This window comes from Equus asinus, chromosome 10 (genome assembly GCF_041296235.1).
Source record: "Equus asinus isolate D_3611 breed Donkey chromosome 10, EquAss-T2T_v2, whole genome shotgun sequence".
In the NCBI taxonomy this organism is placed as follows: domain Eukaryota; kingdom Metazoa; phylum Chordata; class Mammalia; order Perissodactyla; family Equidae; genus Equus; species Equus asinus.
Genome location: NC_091799.1, coordinates 20536446 through 20555307, shown reverse-complemented (window position 1 = coordinate 20555307; position 18862 = coordinate 20536446). Strand labels below are relative to the sequence as shown.

Below are 18862 nucleotides of genomic sequence, written 5' to 3'. Positions count from 1 at the left end.
GTGTGTGCGCCTAACAACAGAGCATCAAAATATGAGGCAAGAACTGATAGAACTGCAAAGAGAAATAGATGAATCCACTATTATAGTTAGAGACTTCAGCACCCTTCTATCAGAAATGGACAGATCCGACAGTCATAAAATTAGTAAGGACATAGTTGAACTCAACAGCACTGTGAATCAACTGGATATAATTGACATCTATAGACTGCTTCATGCAAAAACAGCAGATTACACATTCTTCTCAAGCTCACATGGAATATTCACCAAGATATACCACATCCTGGGCTATAAAACACACCTCAACAAATTTAAAAGAACAGAAATCATATAATGCCTACTCTCAGATCACAATGGAATTAAAGGATAAAATCCGTAACAGCAAGACAGCTGAAAAATCCCAAAATACTTGAAGATTAAACAACACAATTCTAAATAACACATGGATCAAAGAAATTAAAAAATATTTTGAACGAAATGAAAATACAACTTGGTAAAATTTGTAGGATACACCAAAAACAGTGCTTAAAGGGAAATTTACAACATTGAATGTATACACGAGAAAAGAAAAAAAAATCTAAAATCATTAATCTAAGCTTCCAAAAGCTTAGCAAACTAGAAAAAGAAGAGCAAATTAAATCCATAGAAAGCAGAAGAAAATAAGTAATAAAAACTAGAGGAGAAATCAATGAAATTGAAAACAAGAAATCAACACAGAAAAATCAACAAATCCAAAAATTGGTTCTTTGAAAAGATTAATAAAATCAATAAGCTTCCAGTCAGGCTAACTAAGAAAAAAACAAAGAAGACACAAAGTACCAATATCAGAAATGAAAGCAGAGATATCAGTACATCACATGGACATCAGAAGGATAAGAAATATTATCAACAATTCTATGCCCACAAATTTGATGACCTAGATGAAATGGACCAATTCCTTGAATGACACAATCTGCCAAAACTTACACTAGAAGAGATAGACCGTCTGAATAGGTCTGTATCTATTAAAGAAATTGAATCAATATTTATTAACCTTCCCAAAAAGAAAGCACCAGGCCCAAATAGGTTCACTGGTGAATTCTACCAAACACTTCAGGAAGAAATTATACCAATTCTCTATAATCTCTTCCATAATATAGAAGCAGAAGGAATACTTCCTAAGTCATTATATGAGGCCAGCATTATCCTAATAACAAAAACAGACCAAGACGTTACAAGAAAACTACAAACCAAAATCTCTTATTAACATAGATGCAAAATTTCTCAACAAAATATTAGCAAAGGGAATCCAACAATGTAAAAAAGAATTACACAGCTCTTCCTCAACTTACGATGGAGTTATGTCATGATAGACCCATGGTAAGTTGAAAATATCATAAGTCAAAAATGCATACAATACACCTAACCTATTGAACATTAAAGCTTAGCCTAGCCTACCTTAAACATGCTCAGAACACTTACATTAGCCTACAGTTGGGCAAAATCATCTAACATAAAGCCTATTTTATAATAAAGTGTTGAATACTGCACTGAAAGTGAAAAATAGAACAGTTGTATGAGAAGAGAATGCTTTTAAGTGTATCAATTGTTTACCTTCATGATTGTATGACCCAGCATCATGAGAGAGTATCACACCACATTTTATTAGCCTGGGAAAATATCAAAATTCAAAATCTGAAGTATGGTTTCCACTGACTATGTACAGCTTTCACACCACTGTAAAGCTGAAAAATTGTAAGTTGAACCATCATAAGTCAAGGACTCTCTATACATCACAACCAAGTGGGATTTATTCCAGGTATGCAAGGTTGGTTCAACATTTGAAAATCAATTCACATAATCAATCATATCAACAGGCTAAAGAAGAAAAATCACTTATCATATCAATAGATGCAGAAAAAGCATTTGACAAAATCCAATACCCACTTTCAATAAAATTCTCAGCAAACTAGGAAGAGAAGGGAGCATGCTCAATTTAATAAAGAACATGTATAAAAAACCTACGGCTAACATTATATTTAGCGGTAAGAAATTCAAAGCTTTCTTGCTAAGATGAGGAACAATCCAAGGATGTCCCCTCTCACCACTGCTCTCCAACATCATACTGGAAGCACTACCTAATGCAATAAGACAAGAAAAAGAAATAAATGATACACAGATTGGGAAGGAAAAAATTAAAATGTCTTTGTTCACAGATGACATGATTGTCTATGTAGAAAATCTGAAAGAACTGACAAACTCCTGGAATAAAAAGCAATGATAGCAAGGTTGCAGGATACAAGGTTAATAAACAAAAGTCAATTGCTTTCCTATATACCAGCAATAAACAAGTGGAATTTGAAATAAAAAATACATTAGATTTATATTAGCACCCTTCCAAAAGTGAAATAGGTATAAATCTTAGAAAATACGTACAAGATCTATATGAGGAAAACTACAAAATCCTGATGAAAAATTATCACAGATATACTAAGTAAATAGAGATATATTCCATGTTCATGGACAGGAAGAGTCAATATTGTCAAGATGCCAGTTCTTCCCACCTTGATTTATAGATTCAATGCAATTCCAATCAAAATCCTAGCAAATTACTTTGTGAATATTGACAAAGTAATTCTAAAGTTTATATGGAGAGGCAAAAGACCCAGAAGAAACAATACAATACTGAAGGAGAACAAAGTTGGAGGACTGACACCATCTGACTTCAAGAATCACTATAAAGCTACAGTAATCAACACAGTGTGGTACTGGGCAAAGAGGAGACAAATAGATCAATGGAACAGAGAATAGAGAGGCCAGAAACAGATCCACATAAATACAGCCAACTCATCTTTGCTAAAGGAGGACAGGCAATACAATGGAGCAAAGATAGTCTTTTCAACAAACAGTGCTGGAACAACTGGATATCTACATGTAAAAACATGAATCTACACACAGATCTTACACCTGTCACAAAAATTAACTCAAAATGGATCACAGACCTAAATGTAAAACACAAAACTATGAAACTCCCAGAAGACCACATAGGAGAAAACCTAGACGAATCTTGGGTATGGCAATGACGTTGGATACAACACCAAAGGCATGATCCATGAAAGAAATAAGTGATAAGCTGGACTTCACTAAAATTAAAAACTTCTGGTCTGCTAAAGATAATGTCAAGAGAATGAGAAGACAAGCCACAGATTAGGAGAAAATGGTTGCAAAAGACACCTTACAAAGGACTGTTATCCAGAATATAAAAGAAACTATTAAAACTCAACAAAAAGAAAAAAAACCCTCAACAATAAGAAAATGAATAACCCAATTAAAAATTAGGCAAAAACCCTGAACAGACATCTCACCAAAGGATATGTAGAGATGGTAAGTAAACATAAGAAAAGAGGTTCAACATCATATGTCACTAGGGAGTTGCAAATCAAAACAATGAGATACCACTACACACCTAATAGTAATGGCTAAAATCCACAACACTGACGATAGCAAATGCTGACAAGAATGTGGAGCAGCAGAAATTCTCATTCCTTGCTAATGAGAATGCAAACTGGTACAGTCACTCTGGAAGACAGTCTGGCAGGTTCATACAAAACTAAACATACTCATACCATACAATCCAGCAATGATGCTGCTTGGTATTTACCCAAATGAAGTGAAAACTTATGTCTACACAAAAACTTTCACATAGATGTTTATAGTAGCTTTATTCATAATTACCAAAAACTTGGAAGCAACCAAGATGTCACTTAGTAGGTGAGTGGATAAATTATGATACATCCCAGACAGTGAAATATTATTCAGCGCTAAAAAGAAATGAGCTAACAAGCCATGAAAAGATATGGAGGAAACGTAAATGCATATTACTAAGTGAAAGAAGCCAATCAAAAAAGGAGACATACTATGGGGCTGGCCCCGTGGCCAAGAGGTTAAGTTCGCGCACTCCACTGCAGGCGGCCCAGTGTTTCGTTCGTTCGAATCCTGGGTGCGGACATGGCACTGCTCATCAAACCACGCAGAGGCAGCATCCCACATGCCACAACTAGAAGGACCCACAACGAAGAATATACAACTATGTACTGGGGGGCTTTGGGGAGAAAAAGGAAAAAAATAAAAATCTTTAAAAAAGGAGACATACTATGTCATGCCAACTGTATGACATCTGGAAAAGGCAAAACCATGGAGACAGTAAAAAGATAGCAGTTGCCAATGGTTAGGATGGAGGGAGGAATGAATAGGCAGAGCACAGATTTTTAGGGCAGTAAAACTATTCTGCAATGGTAATACATGTCATTATATTTTGCCAAAATCCACAGAATGTACAACACCAAGAGTGAACCCTAAAGTAAACTATGGATTTTGGGTGATAATGATGTGTCAGTGTAGGTTCATCAATTGTAACACATGAACCACTCTGGTGCTGGATGTTGATAGAGGAGGAGGTTATGCATGTTGAGGACAAGGGGTATATGGCAACTCTCTGTACTCTCCACTCAATTTTGGGGCGAACCTAAAACTGTTCTAAAGGGGCCGTCCCCGTGGCCGAATGGTTAAGCTCACACACTCCACTTCGGTGGCACAGGGTTTTGCCGGTTCAGATCCTGGGTGGGGACATGGCAGTGCTCATCAAGCCAGGCTGAGGCGGCGTCCCACAAGCCACAACTAGAAGGACCCATAACTAAAAATATACAACTCTGTACCAGGGGGCTTTGGGGAGAAAAAGGAAAAATAAAATCTTAAAAAAAAAAACTGTTCTAAAAAATAAAATTTATTAATTAAATAAAATACATATGAAAGAAAAAATACTGGCTTTAGAAGCCTGGAGGAAAAAGAGAGGTAACGATTTTCACAAAGAAAGGAACTATATATTCAAAATTTTTTAAGTTAAAAAAAAGACTGCCTTAAAATTAAGTTAGGGGCCAGCCCGGTGGTGCAGTGGTTAAGTTCGTGTGCTCTGCTTTGGTGGTCTGGGGTTCACAGGTTCAGATCCCTGGCATGGACCTGGCACTGCTCGTCAAGCCACACTGTGGCAGCATCCCACATAAAGTAGAGGAGGATTGGCACAGATGTTAGCTCAGGGCCAATCTTCCTTATACACACACACAAAAAAAATTGTTTGTTTAAGTTAATTCATATCTGCCATGTTTTCTCAGTGGACACTTGTGATTCTAATGGGAATGGTGAAAACACAAATTCTTACAAAGTGTGTACCTTCAGTGTCAGGTATCTCCCGAACACGACCTCTATATAAGAGGTTAACAGACCCGCTTGGAGAGGCCTAGGAGAAGCAATTACAAAAGGAAGTCAGGCCTAAGTGCTGGCCACCAATACCCTGCCTCAAAACCACATCCCTTAGGAGCCCTGGTGCCTGTCTAGGTCCAGCTCTCTATGACCTGGAATTCAGCCCTGGCTTCTTCCTGTGAGGCCCTGACCCCATGTGAACTCAGGCCACAGCCAAATATCTTTTTGCCCTATCATCTTTTGCCCAGCAACCATGAGACTCTGGATCAGTGGATATTCCAGGCCTCAATGGCCCTAGATCCCCTCTTGCTGCAATCATCTCCTGAAGATTTTGATGGCCTGAATTTTAAAACGTGCTCAAGTCACCATAACTCAAATCTGAACTGAATCTCTTTTTAAACTTGAAACATTCAGTAATTATTTGATACTTTGGGGAAAGCAAGTCTACCTAAGGGGTATAATCACCACCACCATTCTCTGAACTCTGGCAATGCCCCTGAGAGGCACTGAAAGTGCTTTAGTAAAGACAGTAAATAGGTAATAAAAAGAGAGGGCTTGGAGCCACACACATGCACACCCCCACACCAAAAAAACACAGACCAAAAACAAAACAAAATGAAAAAACCTGAGTTAGATTACTGGCTCTGTCTTACAAATCCTGAAGAAGCTACTTAACTTCTCCACATCTGTATAAGAGAGGAAATGACAATACCAACTTAAGAAGGACACAGTGAGAATTCAAAGTAAGAGTTTGGCAAAGCACCTACCATAGGGCTTGACCCATGGTGGTTTTTCGTCTCTCTTTTTTTGCCTTATCTACTTTGCTATCTTTACCCCTGATGTGATCCATGGGAAGACAAAACGAAGGAGAAAAAATAGGCCTTATATGAAGAAATTATCCCAAATCCCCGGCTTTAATCATACAATCAAATTATTAACATTGGGCAAGTCTCTTTTTCACCAAAACAATGAGCATTTTCTTGGCAGCCAGAGGAGTAACAGTTTCTAGTCTGCGCCTTCAACCCAATCCTATCCACGTGCTTTTACCCTTCTCCCTAGCAGATATTGGCACCTATTTTTGCCTACCCAAGAAACAAGGCAGTCCAGAAGCTTTAGAGAGCCAACCCAACTAAAGCCCAAAAGAGAAAAAAACTATATCCAAGTCATGCAGAAGAAAGGAGGGAAAAATCCCCAGCTGGTTAATAAAGGAAATTAGCAGCAGATTAAACTCTTGTTTTTCATTCAAAAGCCACAGCGTGGAAACTAGTAACTAGCCCCAAATCCCTGAGTCTGGACCGATTAAAAGTGTTAGAGGTATGCCAGGCAAACCCCCACTGCACAGGAGTAAGAAAGCAGCTCTATTTCCCCACTGTTGGGTTTCCACAGGCTTCCAGCCTATGACATAACCCTCTATTCCCAAGGCCTAGGAAGGTCCTCTTCTACACAGTCTCATCAGCTTGAGGCTCCAATTAGGTTCTAAGGTAAAGGGCATGATTTTTAAAGTTAAAATACAGTAGAGTTTCTGTCCCAACCTCAGCCACTGCCTGACTGTGATTGTTTAAGAATCATTTCCTCTCTCTGAGCCTCAACATTTCTTTCTGCAAAACAGGAATAACTTTCCCCTCACAGAATTGTTGGGAGAATTAAATTAAAACCTACATCAAAAGTGCCTAGAGTACAGTGCGTGGCTCATAGCAGACAGGCTATTTCCCTTCCATTTTCCTTTGATAAAGCCTTATGCTCCAGGGCGAAAGGAGGACATGCTTTCTCCTTTCCACAAAATTAACTCAACCAGTACCAGTACCATAGCCAGGTCAGAGACAGGAGGGCTGAACTCAAACCTTAGAAATATCCTTTCCCATATCTGAGTGCTGACTCCAAGGCACACTGCAACAGCTCACTTTTGAGAGGCCACACTCTCACACTCAGAAGCTAGGTCATACATACTATTATTTTAGAAGCGAGGATTAGCTCAGAGCTAGGCTGAGTAATGAGATACAAGTGCTTTGGGAATCTGTGGGCTCCCAGCACAATCAACGAGTACTAACAACTACATTCTGTCCAAGGTATGGACAGACAACTCCAAGTGGCCAACAGCTCTTTAAAAAATGTAGAGGCAATGATCAAAGGAAGACTATTCTGCCCTTTCTTGTAGCTTCTGCTTTGGGAAATTTATATTTCATATAATCATTATTAAAAGCCATTTGTGGGTTTTTTTGTTCAGTTTCATTAAACGTTAGCATCACTAGGAAAGCTATATAATGTATTAGAACAAATAAGGGCTTTGGAATCAAGCTTGGGTTCAAGTCTCAGCTCTGCCACTTCTTTGCTTGTGACACTGGACAAGTCATAATCTCTCAGAGCCTCAGTTTTCTCACCTATAGTGTTATTCAAAGTTCAAGTTACCCCTTCAGTGGGCTGTAAAGTCAATTTAGTGGCTTGCAAACAACATTTTTTTAAAGTAAAAAAAGAAAATATCAGATGACACTACATATAATAAGGACAAGTACTATTTCATGAAAGTGTAGTTTCAGGTATATATAGAAATTGATATATAGATATATACAAATATGTGTATAATTGACTACAGTATAAAATATCTTTTTTACAGTGGATGACGGTCAAAAAAATTTGAAAGCCAATGACCTATAAAATGAAACTATCAGGTGTGTGTAATGTTATTTTCTGCATTTTTCAGAGTATTTGAGAATTTGAAAAAAAATAAAATAATGTGGACCAAATGTTAGCAATTAACTCTACTAGAGTAAGAATACCTGAATACAACCTTATTTAAGAATACTGGGAAACTTATTCTTACTCGTCAATTTCAGATTCCCATCAATATATCTCTAAGTACGTCATGTAAATGGAACAGTCAGCCATCATCATCTGCCAAGACACATCCTTCTAAATTATTGACACAGAAAGAACAGGTCAAATTAAGAACTGAATTTTATCTTAAATTAATACAGAGAACCAGCATGCAAAACAGTATCTAGAAAAGAGTGACATGTGAAAAAGCCCAGATGAGGCTCTTGTCAGACAAGCCCTCTCTGGTGTGGAAAGAGCAATGAAAGCAGTATTAAACCCAGAACTATTATAAAAGAAGTATCATTCTGCTACGACACCCAGAGCTGGCTACTATCATGAAAGCCTTGGCAAAGACCCCACCTTGTGAAGCACTCCAGTTAAAGGTGATGTCAGGAGGCCTCAGGAGACCAAACACAGACATGAACTGCACAGAAGGACTTCTTTGGCCTGCAGAACAAGTTATTCTTCTGCTTAAAATCTTCCAGTTTCCTACCACTTGGGAAAAGAATCCAAATTTCTTACTGTAGCTTACAAGGCCCTACATGATAGGGCCCCATCCTATCCCTCCAACGTGACTTCCTACCTGCATTCGTTCTACTTTAGCCATACCACTCTTTCTGTTCCTCAAACACACCAAGCTCAGTCCTATCTTAGAGCTCTTATATATCTTGTTCTCACTGCCCAGATCACACTTCTTCCAGCAATTTGCATGCCAGAGTTCTTCTTGTCATCGTTTGGCTCTCAGCTTGTATATTTCAGTTCCTCAGAGAAGCATTCCCTGACTATCTCCTCATTAAAGGAGTCCCTCATCCCATCCTACCCTCAAGGCATTCTCCATCATCAGATTACTCTATTTTATTTTCTTCACAGCTTGGTTTTCTGTTTCACTCATATTACTTTGTTAACTTATTTTTCTGTTTTCTTACTAGACTACAAGTAACAATCTTTTCTGATTTATTCTTGACTCTCTCCTTAGCACCTATCACAGGGTCAGTTACTTACTTACTTACATATATAATTACATGAACATATATGTATATGGGGGGGTGTGTACCTGCCAAATAAACAAATGAATGAAAAACACTGCTGCAGCCATTCAAGTGCATTCCATTAACTGCACTTTCAAAATAACGTAAGAGAGAATTTATATACACAGGAACATCTGTGAACTGAGTTCAACAAGGAGTTGTTCAGCTAAAGATCTATAAAAGGTCCAAGTGACTAATGCGCCAAGCTTTCCTCTGAATAGACACTTATAAACCATATCTATCACAGGGCTATAGCTCCCGATGGCCAATGAAAGAATATTTGACTTGGAATCAATGCTTAGGCTAAGTCTCCTGCTTCCAAACCCACTGATCATCATCTCACTATGAAGTCTGCCTCTAGCATAACGGCTCTGGAGCCAAGAGAGACAAGGATTTAAATCCCAATTATATCTTTTATATGCTCTGAGGCCTTGTGCAAGTTTCCTCATCCATTAAATGAAGATAACAGTACTTATCTCATAGGGCTGTTTCAAAGATTAGATAAGCTAATGTATATAAAATATCTGTTACAGTGTCTGGTACATAATAAAAACCCAATAAAAATTAGCTATTATTTTATTATTATTCATCCATTCACATTTTTTCCAACTAATATTTATTGATGTCTACTTTGTTATAGCAGGCAGCCCTGGTGGTCTAGTGGTTAAGATTCAGCACTCTCACTATCACGGCTCGGGGTTGTTTCTCAGTCAGGGAATGACACCACCCATCTGTCAGTTGTCATACTTGTGGCGGCTGCGTGTTGCTGTGATGCTGAAAGCTATGCCACCGGTACTTCAAATACCAGCAAAGTCACCCATGGCAGACAGGTTTCAGCAGAGCTACCAGACTAGACAGACTAGGAAGAAGTACCTGGCCACCCACCCGAAAACAGTTGGCCATGAACACCCTATGAAGAGCAGTAGAGCACTGCCTGATGTAGCACTGGAAGACAAGAGGATGGTACAAAGAGACCAGGCAGTGTTCCACTCTGCTGTACACAGAGTTGCTGGGAGTCAGAATCAACTCAAAGGCACTAACAAAAACTTTGTTATAGGTCCTGTGCCTATACAAGAGGCACAGGCACAATTCAAGAGGACTTGGCTACAGTCCCTGCCCAGGAAGAGCTCACAGTGTAATAGGAAAGATAAACTCATAAACTATAAGTATATAACTTATACTTATACTATATATAACTTATACTAGGAGTATAGTATGTATTAACTAGGAGTGTAGTATATATTACGTCTCATCAAGAAGGCTGAAAAGAATCTGCCCTTCTCTAGCAAACCTGATATTAGGGCCTGGTTAGTCTCTAGAGTTAAAAGGCACATCAAAACCCTTCCAATTTATAAAACAGAATAGCTTCTGAGATGGGTCAGAGCAGCTCTATAAAGAAGCCCTTATAAGATTCTAAGAAGAATGGTCAAGAATGACTGTCTTAATAGACAAAAGGTGAAAGCAACTCAACTGTCCCTCAACAGATGAAAAGACAAAATGTGCTATATACACATACAATGGAATATTATTCAGACTTAAAAAGGAAGGAAATTCTGATACATGCTACACCATGGATGAGTCTACAGGACATTATGCTAAGTGAAGTAAGCCAGTCACAAAAAGGCAAATACTGTATGATTCCACTTATATGAGGTATTTTGAGAAGTCAAATTCATAGAGGCAGAAAACAGAATGGTGATTGCCAGGGGATAGGGGAAAGAGGAGTAGAAAGTTAGTGTTAGGTACAGAGTTGCAGTCGGGGAAAAGATGAAAAAGTTCTGAAGATGGATGGTGATAATGAGTGCACCACAATGTAAACGTACTTAATGCTAGAGAAATACACACTTATAAATGGTTAAAATGCGGGCCAGCCTAGGGGTTAAGTTGGGCATGCTCTGCCTCAGTGACCTGGGTTCAGTTCCTGGGCACAGACCTCCACCACTCCTCTGTCAGTGGTCATGCTGTGGTGGCAGCTCACATACAAAAGAGGAAGATGGGTAACAGATGTTAGCTCAGGGCAAATCTTCCTCAGCAAAAAAAGTTAGTTAATTAATTAATTAAAAATGGTTAAAATGCTAATTTTTATGTTACCTAATATTTTACCACAATTCATAAAAGAAGACTGTCTTGTGGCTTACACAAAGAGAGAGAGCATGCATCCCCTCTTCTCTGACTGATCATTCTTATATCTGGTAGCATATCAAGCTAGCTTTTCCCACGTTAAGACATGAAAACAATTCCAGGGCAGTCCTCATTCATAGGACGCTGTATAATGTAGTCAACACCCAAGAACTTACAAGCACACAAAAATCCAAACCCAGAACGTACAGCAAAACAGATACTATACACTGACCATGAGTTTATTTCCACAAGTGTAAGAGAGGCAGAAAATAAACCAAAGTATTTGCATGTCTAAATACCAGTTTAGGATTATATAAGCTAATTCCTAAAGAGACAAGAAAGTCTCCAGAAAAAAACAATTGGTCCACGTAGAGTAGACTTCATATATCAGTGCCAAGGTCTCATAATATAATTTTATTGCTTCAAATTTTTAAAAGTAGTGTTAATTTGCATTAAACAAAGTCACTTTCATAAACTAAACAAAAATGTCACAACTGACAGTCCTATATAATGACCTGGTTTCCTAGTGGCCCAGAAGTATGAGAAATAAATCCCAAGGACCTTGGTTCAGAGAGACTAGAAAGAGTAGACTGTGGTTGTCTTACAAGGATTAAAGTCTGTGTCACAGCTCAGTGGGGTCTATGCTTTGGTAGCTTCCCTCAGCAGTCCCTATGTGACTAAGGACTGGAATAAGAGTGGCAGCTTCACAAAGCAGATAATAAGAGATAAAGCTTCTTCCTAGTATGTTCAAAGACTCCAGAATCCAAAACTTAACTTCTCTGCTGCTCATCTATCCAATTTTCATTAAGAGAGTTTACATCATCTAAAAGCTTCAAAGTCAAATGTTTGTTTTTCCCTTATCAAATGCATAAAATCAAAGCCAAGGTGTGGTCTGGACATGAGCCTTGGTTAGGATCACAAAAATTCTCAAATCAAATAACTGGTTCAAGTTAGAGCCAAGTTTATCAACAATAAGATGACAGGATTCAGGCAAAGCCGGCTGCCTTCCTGCATTTCACAAAGACCAGCATGGCTCTTGACACTAGTACATAGGTGTAAGCAACCTCTGGGTGCATAATGCCACCAAACAAAAGCAACACCTTCAAAGTCTCTCTCAGTGATTAGATGCAGCCAGACACTCAAACTGCCAGTCCTGAATTACGGCCTCTGAATGGTGAGGGCTTCACATTTCACTGATCAGGGCACAGCCCAATCAGAAGACAAACCCCTGCACTGCCAGGGACCAGCAAATCCGCTTTCTTCCAGTGTGCACATGACTGAATGTGCTTCTGTCCATCATCTGGGTCATATATAGTTCAATGCAAGCTGAGCAGACAGGGCTGCGAGGAAATCTGGCGCGGTTCAATACCTCGTCTAGCCTGGGTTCCAGTATCTAATTTTTTTTACTGACAAACTCATTTCTCTACCGGGACAGGATGCTGTGCTGGCTGGAAGTTCCATTTCTACAACAAGAATCCTATCTGGAAACACAGAAGTTGTCCTCTAGCCACAGCAGCTCGAACTTTTTTGATTGTTGTTGCTGCTTTCTCCCATCACCCCTACCCCCTTTTGACAAAGATCCAACTGTAAAAAGTCTTACGTAACAGTTCAGGACTACTTCGGTTCTTTTACTGGGTAAGCACTTTCAATTTTTTTTTTTTAACTAAAAACCATTTTAACATTGAATCTGTTGAGAGGCTTGACTAAAATCTTTTAAGTAATTTGTGTAGTGAAATACTGTCAGTGGATTTTTTTAGTCTCATTTCTGCACGTGCTCCTTTGTTCTCAGAACAGAAGCTTTTTATACACACCCCATAACGCAGCTGGAGAGAGTTATGAAGTCAGTTATTATAAGGAATACAAAGGTTGCTTTGCATTCTTTGCCTTCAGATAATTAATTTTGTATTTGTTCTTTTAAAATGGAGTATTTAAAGAAGGGAGAAATTCTCAAAAGAATAAACTGCTGGAGAATCTAGCAAAGTTTGAAGTTTCTACCACCTTTTTTATCTGTAGTTTTGTGTGGCCAAACACTTGTGCCGCCCGGGGCGGTGGGGGTAGAGTAAAGCGTAGACAGAGAGGAACTAAGCCAGACATGGACAAAGGCATGAGCCAAAACCAGACAGTCCTGGCCGTTCGATAGGCCAGCAGTGGGTGAGACAGGTCAGCCAGCTGCAGGGGCGGGAGGGGGGGGAAAGGGGCATGGATGTGTGAGGTGCTCATGCGTGCGATCGTGACTAGATTCTGAAACTGCCAGCCATTTTCCCAGCTATGCTTTGTGCAATCTAAAGGAATGTATCTCCTCTGAAGCAGTCTTGCCAGAGCCCAGAGATAGAGAGGAGTGTGATAAATACCACAACATATGGAATCAGAAAATACTGGGATCTGGGGTGGGCAAGAGGGAATGCCGAGGGTGTGGAAATTTTTTAGTGATCTGGAATGTGTTGAGTGACAGGAAGTGCCCCAAGCTTCCCCCCCAACTCTCCTCAGTCGCGCCTGCTTTTGTCTCACTCTTGTAATCTACACACTACTGCTTACAAAGCTGTCTGAGTTTAAGACAAAAAGAAACATAAAAGGCTCTCCATTCCATAGTACCTGCGATATGGAAGGAATGTAAAAAGCATGGCCCTTCAAGCCTGCGGTCATTTTTTCAGGTATACAGGAGAAAGAAAGAATAACAATTTTCTGAGGACAAATGAGAATTATGAGTTACAGTCTAGCTTCCAAATCTGATTTTAAAAATACTGATTCTGCTATACTTACAAATGCTTAAATTAGTTCCTAATTTGAAACTTGAGTTCCTAATTTGAGTCTTATTTGTTTGGTTAATATATTGCATGTGAAGTTGTTTCTATTTTCTTTGTATAAATTTGGCCTTCGGGAGAAAAAAACGTAAATAAGTAGAATGCACTGAAAAAAAGGAGGATTTTTCCCTTCATTGGTTGGCAAGCATTTTAAAGGGTTGGTTTCTTGGAAAAAGCGGCTCTCTCTCTCTCTCATTTTTGCATGTATGCTATAAAGATAACTTTGTGCCATAAAAAATGTAAGGCAGAAAACTTTTGACAGAAAACAATACAGTGCCATAAGTGAAAAACAACTTAGCATTTTCCCAAACTTCCATATTATCAACAGAAACACTAAAACTTGAGAGAAAAGCAGCCACATAATTGAATGGCTAACCCTACTTCTGGAAAATGAAATGGAAAATTAAGTGTGAACAACTGCTACTTGGGATTGTTTCTACCTCCCATCACAAAGGATGTTAGTGGTCAGCCTAGGAGTTAATCTTTCCTAGCATGGCTCTGAGCCTTCACGCCGAGCAGACGTTATTCACATGACGATTCGAAAAGTCCATTCATATATCTCACTACCTGGATTTGAATAGAAACCAGACAGCAATTCTTTAGTTCCAGCCACCATTCGTCCCACTGGACAATAGCGATTTGTTAGCACAGAGTCACAGGCTGTGGGACACAAAGCTTGGAGCTGCAGAAAGATGGGGGATTCAGAGAACAGGAAATTACAGGCCCGATACACTCCTGGCAGCTCTGAGAATACAAAAAAAAAAAGGCAACACAGCGATGCCATGTTTAAGAGCTACTTCTAGCTTTTTTAACCACCTCCAATGTCATAAAAGCTCTATTGTTGGAGTACATAAAGTCACGAGTCCCATGTGCTCTCTTTTCTCACTACAGGGAACTTCATTCAATGCCCTGGCACAGTCAGAAAAATCAAAAGCATCCAGACTTGATTGGCTCTGAGCTCTGACAGAAATGAGAGGAGCATTTTACAAATAAAATGTCAGAGAAAAAATATGCTTGGTAACACAAGTGACACATAATAAAATAAGTATCTTCCACAAATTATTTCATAAGACCAGACAATCAAAATGAAACCAAATGTAACAAAACTCCAAGGAAACAAATTTTTCTTCAAAATATATAAAACTATTATTTAATGCCATCAAAAGTTTCTTCAGAAGAAGATACATAATTTAAAAACTAAGCTTATATAGAACATTTCTCAGTTCTTGGTTATATTTTCTGAAACAAAGAACTAAACTCAAAGCCCTAAGGACTTATTTGGGAATATTAGAAAGGAAAACTACATTTTCTTTTGTTCATTATCAAATTATTGTAGCTCCCTGGCTAAAATTAAAAATTGCTTCTACTTCTCTCTCTTTAGACTTAAAAAATAAAATTAGTGGACATTCTAGGTGAAGGGAGAGAGAGAATTCTCCAATCTCAATCAATGAGCAGAGAAAAATAGTGCATGGGTTCCTGCCCATGCAACTTTTAAACTACCAATTATTGGATTTCCTCAAACTCTATCATTACTAATCAAACACAAGCATCAGTTATGACCTCAAACTGTGCTGCTGTCCAATACGTAGCCACAAGCCACATGACTACTTTTATTTGAATTTAAATTAATCAAAATTAAATAAAATAAAAAATTCAGTCCCTCAGTGACACTAGCCACATTTCAAGCACTCGATAGCACCATGTAGCTAGTGGCTATCATATTAGACAGTGCAGATATAGGACATTTCCATCCCTGAAGAAAGAACTATTGGACAGCACTGACCCAGACCATGCTTATATCCAAAACACCTGTCTTTAACTACACATCCAGCCGGACAGGAAAGAAATTAAGCTCTAAGTAAAAATTACAAAGACAAGTATGACAAGGTAGCTAGCACCAGGATACTTGAGAGATGTCTAAAAAAGCATTTTGAAACCAAAGGTTTCATTTTTTGTCTGCAATAAAAAGGTTATGAAGAATATTAAGACAGTAGTGGCAAACAGGTAATAGTGGCCAGAGTAATTAAAATGCTCCAGAATGGCACTTAGTGTCAAAAGTTCTTCCTAAATATATGAAGCAACTAATTCTATGATCTCCTTCACAGAATCACTGTCATGGACAACAGAGAATAGCAAAGAGCAAGGGCCTTGAAGTCAGTCAGATCTGGGTTTGATGTTTGATTACCAGCATCCACTTGACTAGCTAGAGGATATTAGGCAAATTAACTCACCTCCCTGAGATTTAGTATCCTTACCTGCAAAATGGGGAAACAGCCACCCTGCAGGATATATGGAAGGACTCACAATAAAGTATATAAAGCATCTAGTAAGGTGCCAGGTATGTAGTAGAGATTCAAGAAACAGTAACAATTATTTATTATATTTTTCCCCTTAAATCTACAGAATGTGACCCCTTGTAGGTAGATACTATTCAACACACAAAACAAGCCTTCATAAACAAATATCTTAAAATACTAATGCTGGTCATGTCAGTAATTCAACTAGAATAAAATGGAAATATTTGTATGCTAGAGAGCTTTTCCCAGCCAATGTGTGACCATACTGCCCCATGCAGTCTGGCTTTGCCAGAACAATCTCATGTCATACTTGGCTCAAATAACTAGCATGGTCACTGTGTGTTCAGTGTCTTTTATTTATGAATCTGGGCTTAAGTGTTAGATAGAAGGACAACATTCTATAAATAAAAATAAACTCTACTCTACCAAGGGATGCATGCACATCGTTAAGTGAATACAAAGCAATGGTTTCCAAATATTGAGAACATGATGCCTATTCAAGAAAACAGAAAAGGCTATTTTAGAAATGCAATGATAAGAAGCCTCATTCTCCCTTATTGAGATGATTGAAGCATACAGAAAAACTGCAGATAGAAACTCTTAAAAGAAACATTGAACTGAAGCTTTTTTCAAGGAACATTTAAATAACCTAGATTATAATAGTAGTAGCAATGAACTGACAAAGCATCCAATGCTTTTTGGGCTTCGATTACTGTGAACTTTGTTTATGGTCAAGACCAAATGCAATGAATGGTGCCTCCTCAAGACTTTAGTGGTTAAAAAAACAAAAAATCGAAGTGACTTCTATCATGACTACATGACTTAACCTCCAAACCTACCATCAAATAAACTGGACATGATAAAGGTGGATATGAAGGTCTTAAATTCTGATGTCATTCTCAACCCATCCTATGCCTGCTAGGTGCAAGAAACGTGGGTCTTAGGGTCAAGTGGACATGGGTTGGAATCCTGGCTCTGCTACTTATTTACTATGTGATCTTGAAGAAGTCACTTCCTCTCTTTGTCTCAGATTCTTCATACATAAAATATGAATATTAATGACTTCCTGCCATTTTAAGTCCCAAGTCATTTTAAGGCTAAAGGATCATATATTTTATAAAACATCTTGAACTGTTCCTGGCACATGGAAAACACTCTGGAAATGTCAATTCTGTGAAAACACAGTAAGGGCTTGAGTCCACCTCATTGTCTGAGTCTCTTCCCAAACACACAGAATGGAAATAGAAGGGTTCCAGGCTGATTTATAGCACAGACCATTCTGTTTAAGTTTTAATTAAAACAAACATGAAGATAACAGCTGTCAACCCTGCACAAAGAGTTTCAAGTCTTAGAAATATAAATATTAAATGAATATAGGAAAATTATTATTTGAAAAGTGAGGTGCAACATTAGATTTTAATATCATAAGGTAAACTTAATACTGATACTAATTTAAGGCTATTAAGTATATAAGAATCATTTTCTTAAATTAAGAAATAGTATTTCCTAGAGACTCTTTTAGAATGAGATTTCTACTAATTCTTCTTAATGATTAAAACAAAAACATGAAAGTTCTAAAATATCGCCCATGATTGAGAAATTAAAATAGCCTTCTGCAGGTATGGGAAAGAAAATTCATGTCTTTTAAAATCAAAGCCATAGAAAGAATTCCTGGGCTGGATGTTTTCCTACTACGTCTGTAGACTCATTTTAAAGTTGAAAATATTCCAGCAGGAACCAGAAATAGTAGATGTTTCTTAATGATGCCAAATAAATGAAAAATGTCGGACATGCCACATAACCTTTCAGAGTACGGAAGGCAGTAGATTTTCCAAAGCAAACAGAATTATAAAGAAGATAGTGTGGTGTAGTGGGCAATCTGAAAAAGTAAGTTTATTTCCCAGAAACCGGTTGGATTAGATATGACTTCAAATCTTAGCTCTGCCACTATCAAGCTAGGTGACTTTTTTAACAAGTCACTTCTCTCTGAGTCTCTGTTACCAATGGTGGTCCAAAAAACACATTCATACTAGAGGCTAAAGGACAGATAGCACTTAGAGGTTAGAAATTTGGATTTGCCAAATTTAGGGTATTCAAATTCAGTCTCTGCAAAGCATAGCTACCATAAAAAGTTTTACAGGGCTGCTTAAGCAGCTAGATTACATAAACAGACAAGGTAGATGGTTGATTGGCTGGGAGGGAGGGAAGGAGGTAGAGAGGCAGCAGGGGAGGGGAAGAGGAAGGAAGGAAGGGAGGGAGGGAGGATGGAAGGAAGATCTGATTGCAAGAATTTCCACAGATGCCATCAGGATAGATAAAGAAATCACAAAGGTATGCAAAGGAAATGTTCCTCAGCAGGTGTTTCTAGATTCTTACTGAATGTTGATGAAGCAGAGCCCTCTTTTAGTCATTCATCCAACAAATAAGTTCCCAGTAAGTATCATGCACAGTGCTAGACCCAGATTGAGTGATAAACAAAACAGATATATTAGCTGCCCTCATGGAGCTGAAAAACTATAAAGTGGGATAAACATGGCCAGAAGCCATGTCATTAAAAAAATGGTAGGGATCT

At 38.3% G+C, this 18862-nt stretch overlaps 1 protein-coding gene and 1 long non-coding RNA gene across 5 annotated transcripts in view; one reads left to right on the top strand and one right to left on the bottom strand.

The window, feature by feature from the left end:
- Window positions 1-18862, bottom strand: part of NR6A1 (nuclear receptor subfamily 6 group A member 1) — a 217287-nt gene that overhangs the window by 102883 nt on the left and 95542 nt on the right. The gene's annotated exons all lie outside the window — the stretch shown is intronic.
- The window catches only part of LOC123289294 (uncharacterized), a 54181-nt gene continuing 47038 nt past the window's right edge, over window positions 11720-18862 (top strand). Inside the window, exon 1 of the long non-coding RNA XR_006533138.2 lies at window positions 11720-12827. This is a non-coding gene — a long non-coding RNA (uncharacterized lncRNA). The remainder of the gene's footprint in view (window positions 12828-18862) is intronic.